Consider the following 7,099-nt stretch of genomic DNA (forward strand, 5'->3'; position numbering starts at 1 on the left):
TCCCACTGCCCTCCTCCGCCAGCCTCCCTTTCTGCTCTACTGCTTTTGGTCAGACTCTTTGGCGGAGACTGAAACCAGGTGTGTCTTTTGTAAGTTGCATGCGGGGGGGCCTGCAGTGCAGAGGTGCGCCTTCTCTTCTGCATGGCCATCAGTTGATTCAGAAACTGAACACGGAGCATCTTGGGACGTGCCTTTTCACAGCAGGAGGAGAAAAGCCCCCGGAGAGACGCGTCTGCGCCAGCTGCAAACCTCCCCATGGGGTCAGTTCCGCTTCCGCACTGACCTCTTAACATGGAGGGAGTGGCTTCGAGGCCAGCCGTCCTGACAGATGCTGCCCAGGGTCTCCAGACTTCACGTTTGCCACCATGTGTAGGCCCTAGGTGGGATGATTCAAGCATTGAGTTGCCAACCTCCAGGGGAGCCTGGAGATTCCCCCAGAATTACAACTGGTCTCTGGGTTACAGAGATCAGTTCCCCTGGAGAAAATGGCTGCTTTGGAGGGTGGACTCTATGGCATTATACTAGGGCTGCCAGGGTCCCTCTTCGCCACCGGTGGGAGGCTTTTGGGGCAGAGCCTGAGGAGGGCAGGGTTTGGGGAAGGGAGAGACTTCAATGCCATAGTGTCCTATTCCAAAGTGGCCATTTTCTCCAGGTGAACTGATCTCTATTGGCTGGAGATCAGTTGTAATAGCAGGAGATCTCCAACTTGTATCTGGAGGTTGGCAACCCTACATTATACCCTACTGAGGTCCTTCCCCAGGCTCCATCCCCCAAATCTTCAGGAACCTCCCAACACTGGGTTGGCAGCCCGACGTCAAGTCTGGTGCCATTCTTGTGTGCCTTCCTCTGTTGTCGCTTTGTTTCTCGTGCACACGTTTTCCTTTTGCCTCTGGCAGCTTCTCCTCTGTTGGGGCCCAGCGCCATTTCCCAAGCAGCACCGGCCAACTTGAAGCCGCCTTTTGCTTAATGGTTTTGCTGGCGTCCCCTTCCCGTGCCCTCTGGAGAGGGAGCCGGTTGGGGAAACCTAAGAGCCCTGCTAATAACATCCCGCTCCCTGCTGAACTGCACGTGGCGGAGGAAAAAGGAGGACAAATTGCTTTGCTCCGCTTCTGCACCGTTCCCAGCTTCCCCCCATCCTGGCCGCTATTCCCACCCTGACACCCCAGAGTCAGCCCGAGCCGGCTGACATTCAGGGGAACTCGACTTGCCTTTTTTCAAGCTCATTAAATGCTTCAGTTTGGATGAACACATTTGTCAGCGGCAGGAACGCAGCCGGCTGGGGCTCTTCTCTCTGCCCCCATTTCCCCATCCCCTCGCTGCCTTCCTCTTTAAACCTATTTGTTTTCTGTCAGCACCTCTCTGTAGAGACTCCCTCCCGCTTCCCTTTCCCCAACATCTTAATGGTTTCTGGCATCAACAAGCAAACGGGGTCTTTCTCTTTTTGCATCCATGAACAGCATTCTGCATTTGGCAAAAGCTCCCGTCACACCCTGGGGACCGTGGGCTGTGACTTAGGGCGGGCCATCTCCAGGTAGGGCCTGGTGATCTCCCGGAATCACAACTGATCTCCAGAGAGGTCAGTTCCCCAGGAGGGTGGAACTCGATGGCATTATACCCCGCTGAGGTCTCTCCCATCTCTGAACCCAGACCTCCTCAGGCTCCACCCCCAAATATCCAGGAATTTCCCAACCCAGAGTTGGCATCCCTAGATGAGTGCTAAGCAGTCCACCATCCAAAGCAGCGATTTCCTCTGGGAGGTCTGACCTCTGAAGTCCGGAGATCAGTTGGAATTCCAGATCTCCTTAGGTGAGGAGAGAAAAGGAGTCCACTCAGGTACCCCAGACTTAGCAGCTGTTTTAAGATAGGGTTGCCAGCTGTGGGTTGGGAAATCCATTGAGATTTTGGGGATAGAGCCTGAGGAGGGTGGGGTTTGGGGAGGGGCTTCCGTGGGGTATAATGTAGGGTTGCCAACCTCCAGGTGGTAGTTGGAGATCTCCTGCTATTACAACGGATCTCCAGCTGATAGAGATCACCTGGAGAAAATGGCCCCTTTGGCAATTGGACTCTATGGCATTGAAGTCCCTCCCCTCTCCAAACCTCACCCTCCTCAGGCTCTGCCCCCAAAACCTCCCACCAGTGGCGAGGAGGGACCTGGCAACCCTAGTATAATGCCATAAAGTCCACCTTCCCAAGTGGCTGTTTCCTTCAGGTGAGCTGATCTCTTTCGCCTGGAGATCAGTTGTAATAGCGGGAGATCTCCAGCCACCACCTGGATGAACCCTATTGTGAGATGGGGGCCACCTTGCCACTCGCTGTGGGGCTAGAGGCTGGCAGGGGGGTGCCAGGGGGCTCCTGAGCAAATGGATCCCTCTCCCCCCTCTACCAAACCTCCAGGCCTCCAGCAAGTCCGGCCGTTAAGCGGGCGCTGCGAACTGGGCCATGGGGAGGGCAGAGGGCCCCAGCAGGGCAGATGGCAGCGTCTGGCATGTCATCCGGGCCAGTTGGTAAGGTGGCGCTTTGCAGGCTGCGTGGCACGCACTCGCGCTGGCCTCCAGCCATGTGGAAGAGCGGCTGCTCCCCAGCCCTGTCCAGCTGCCACCGCTGAGGTCACCCTAAGAGACAGAGAGGGGAATCACAGCCCCTCTGGAGAGAGGAGCCCTCCACCCCCAATGCCTGGCACTCTTGGGCTCTTGGGTCAGAGTGCCCGCTCCAGAAGGGAGTCGGTGGGGCTCTGGCCACCCCCTGGTCTGGAGCTGAAGCCAGTGACTCTGGGGCAAGGAGCCCTGATGTTGCTGTGCCCCGGATCTCTTAAAGGAATCTGAAGGGCAGCAGCAAACACCAGGCGTCTTTACCTCCGGTCCCACAAAGTGTTCGTGTTGCTTGGATATCCTGTGTCCTCCTCTTGGCCCTGTGAAAACAGGTTGTCATTCCTGGGTTTTTTTTGCATCTCTGATTTTTTTGCATCTCTGACGCAGGATCTCTGATGTCAAAATTAACATACCTGGTGAAAAGGAAATCAATGGATGATTTCAGGTTGAAATGGCAACCACTGTATGACAAGCATTCTTATGTTTTAAGTTCTGTTGTTTCTTAGGGGTAGAGAGAGTGGTAGAGAGACAGATCGTCAGATTAGTATTTAGCACCTGTAGTTCGTAGTCTCAGTTTAACTAATATAGAAATGCATATGTGTATGTAGAGACTGCCAAGTCAGGGCTGGAAAATTCCTGGAGATTTGGGGTGTGGAGCCTGTGGAGGGGAAAGACCTCAGCAAGAATACAGGAAGAAAGAATACAGAAAGATTAAACGCTTCAAGAAACTGAGTATCCTCTTCAAAAGCGAAGGAAAAGCAGCAAAATGGGGCATATTTCTGATTCACAAATAGGAATCCAAAATACTGTGGGGAAGGCTGAGACTGCACCAGAAATTCCATCAGGAACCCATCTCCAGTTTTGCACAATTCAGGAATTGATCAGACGAAACTAGAGCCGGATTCCTCATGCAGCTGCTGCTATTAGGAGACTATTGGATTCTTCCAACATGAAATGTGGAGTTTATTGGCGGCAGGAGACAGAACGTGACCAGGACAGTTATGACAACCTCCCCGTCCCATGAACAATGGGCTGTCCTTGTTTGTGCTGCCGGATGCATCCTCTGGAAGGAGATAAATCTTTCTGTAGAGAGAGGCAACATCACCTTTCCAGATCCGGCTCTTGTGTGGGCTAGAAGCCCAATGGAGTCACCTGCAGGACTCCATTCCCACCCTCCCCTGTTTTTATGCTCACTGTAGACTTGTGGATCACTCACTGCTGGACTGTGACGAATGCGCACACCGTTAGCTTTGCAGGTTCCTGTTCTTGCCAGGCAGATGTCAAGAGGACACTGAGCAGAGATGGCCGAAGGTCACTGAAGGGGGTGCTGGACAGCCGTGGGAACTGAGCAGCCGGCTGGCTCACAAGAGAAGGGATGTCTCTTTCCTCTCCTACAGTTGGAGGGACATAAAAACCCAGAGGGTCAACGGTGTCTGCCAGGGCAGGGTGGTGTCCTCTCTGCTGTGTTTTGGGGATTATTTTGCAGATGTGTTTTCTGTTCTTTCTTCTTTCTTCCTTCCTTCCCCCTCTTTGCTGGAGAAAGACAGAGCTGCTGCTCCACTCACGGACTAGAAAGGGGCTAGTAGAACTGGTCTACCTATGGGAAAGATGACCTGGAAGGGCTCCATACGCAAAGGGTGGTAGGGTCGTCAACCTCCAAGTGGAGCCTGGAGATCTCCCAGAATGACAATTGATTCTAGACTACAGAGATCAGTTTCCCTGGAGGAAATGGCAGGTTTAGAGGGTGGACTTTGGTAGGGTTGCCAACTTCCAGGTGGTGGCTGGAGATAGGCTTGCCAACCTCCAGGTACTAGCTGCTATTACAACCGATCTCGAGCCGATAGAGATCAGTTCCCTTGGAGAAAATGGCTGCATTGGCAATTGGACTCTACGGCACTGAAGTCCCTCCCCTCCCCAAACCCCGCCATCTTTAGGCTCCGCCCCAAAAATCTCCATGTATTTCCCAACTAAGAGCTGGCAATCCTAGCTGGAGATCTCCCGCTATTACAACTGATTTCCAGGTGACAGAGATCAGTTTCCCTGGAGAAAAGGGTTGCTTTGGCAATCTGACTTAATGGCATTGAAGTCCCTCTCCTCTCCAAACACCACCCTCCTCAGGCTCCACACACCCCAAATCACCAGGTATTTCCCAACCCAGAGCTAGCTAACTCTATGGCATTATACCCTGCTGACTATGGCATTATACCCTGCTGAGGTCCTTCCCATCTTCAAATCCAGACCTCCCCAGGCTCCACCCCAAAGTATCCAGGAATTTCCCAACCCAGAGTTGGCATAACTAGATGAGTTCTAAGCATTGCTGCTCGGTCACCAGTCCCATACCCAACCCTACGTTGAGAAGGCCTTATTGCAGGGTGATGCTACCTTTGCTAGGGTTGCCAAACTCCAGGTGGGGCCTGGAGATCTCCCAGAATTACAACTGGTCTCCAGGTTACAGGGATCTGTTCCCCTGCAAAAAATGTCCACTTTGGAAGATGGACTCTATGGCATTACACTCCACTGAGGTCCCTCCCCAAACCCTATCCTCCCAAGCTCCACCCCCAAAATCGCCAAGAATTTCCCGACCTGGAGTTGGCAACCCGATTTGGGCCCCACCAGCTCCTTTGACCAAAACCGGACAGGGAGCCGTGCACATGACAGCTGCCCTAAAACTCCACCTACCCTGTCCCTTCCAGATCCTGCTCTGCCTGCACTCTCACCTTCCCAGCTGATTGCCCACTTCTGCCCCCCAACCAGTGCTTTTTTTGGGGGGAGGGTTCTTGCATAGAATCATACAATCAAAGAATCATAGACTTGGGACCACCAGGGTCATCTAGTCCAACCCCCTGCACAATGCAGGAAATTCACAACTACCTCCCTCCCTAGTGGCCAGAAGATGGCCAAGATGCCCTCCCTCTCATGATCTGTCATAGAATTAGCATTGCTGACAGATGGCCATCTAGCCTCTGCTTATAAACCTCCATGGAAGGAGAGCCCACCACCTCCCGAGGAAGCCTGTTCCACTGAGGAACCGCCCTGACTGTTGGAAAGTTCTTCCTAATGTCTAGATGGAAACACTTCTCATTTAATTTGAGCCCGTTGGTTCTGGTCCAACTTTCCGGGGCAACAGAAAACAGCTCGGCACCCTCCTCTATATGACAGCCCTTCAAGTACTTGAAGATGGTTATCATATCCCCTCTCAGTCTTCTCCTCTTCAGGCTAAACGTACCCAGCTCCTTCAACCTTTCCTCATAGGTCTCCAGACCCCCTCACCATCTTCGTTGCCCTCCTCTGGACACGCCCCAGCTTGTCTACATCCTTCTAAAATTGTGGTGCCCCAAACTGAACACGATACTCTCGGTGAGGTCTAACCAGAGCAGATGAAAGCAAAGGAAAAGTATCCTCCAGGACAGCCTGGAGCTCTTCTTCTGCCACTCTCTCAACTGCTTTACCCAGGAATGAACGATTAGACACTGGACGGTAGTTGGATGGATCAGTAGGATCCAGAGGAGGGCAGTGCATGTCGAGTTTACCGAACCGAAAATAAACCTGAAAAAGCCGTTTCGGCTTTTTTCGGCTTTGATTTTGGCCGAATATTTATTCATTCATTTATTTAAATTTATAACCCGCCCTCATTCCTGGTCAAAAGCGGCAAGGAAAAGCAGGGCCTTTGTTGAACGGGACTTAGTTCTGAGGAAACATCCTAGGACAGTGGGACAGACGATGCTGAATGTTAATGAGGAATAGTACGTGCCGTGTGGAAACAGAGATTCATTCCTGCTCAAAGCTGATCGTGGAAAACAGAACAAAAAAACTCCGGCTCTGGAAAGTGTGTAAAATCGCCACCCAGATTCATTACTTACTTTGGCATCAGGAAGGCAGACGATGAGTAAGTCAGTAAGTAAATAAATCAGCCGATCTTTGTGCTGATAACCTCTGACATCTCCAGTCTTAATAATAAATGTAACAATTCGCATTATTGGGTTGAAAAGATGTTTTGCATTTCAAAAGATGAGATCTTGTGGTTTCCAATGGACTTTTTAATGTTCTGTTTTGCATCCTGGCTTGTCGTACTCCTATGTTTTCGACGCCTTCTTGAAATCTCTCATTTGTACAAGTAAAACTGACCTGTGAAGAAACTCGGAGAGGCCAGCCGAAGGTCCTAATGGTGTCGTAACGGTTCGACGTGGAGGGAGAAGGCAGGAGGACGTTTGGGACAAGGAAATCTGGAAGAAGAACACTGACCCATTTACAATTATATGCATGAAGATTTCAATTTTCCCTTTAATGTAACAATGAAGTTGAATTGGGAATTAAAAAAAAAAGAATGAAAGCAAGCAAGCAGACTGCACGTTCTTTACAACCCTCCCGGGGTCAAATCCTTGGTTTCCTCCAATGTGTCTGCTCCTGCCTCTTTCCAAATGGGCAAGTTTTGAATCTTTTGCTTCAGGAAAAGTTCTTAAGAAAGTGGGGGGGGGGATCCGCTTGCCAGCTAGGGGCTTGTGCCAGCCAGG

Source organism: Euleptes europaea, chromosome 1 (genome assembly GCF_029931775.1).
Source record: "Euleptes europaea isolate rEulEur1 chromosome 1, rEulEur1.hap1, whole genome shotgun sequence".
NCBI lineage: Eukaryota > Metazoa > Chordata > Lepidosauria > Squamata > Sphaerodactylidae > Euleptes > Euleptes europaea.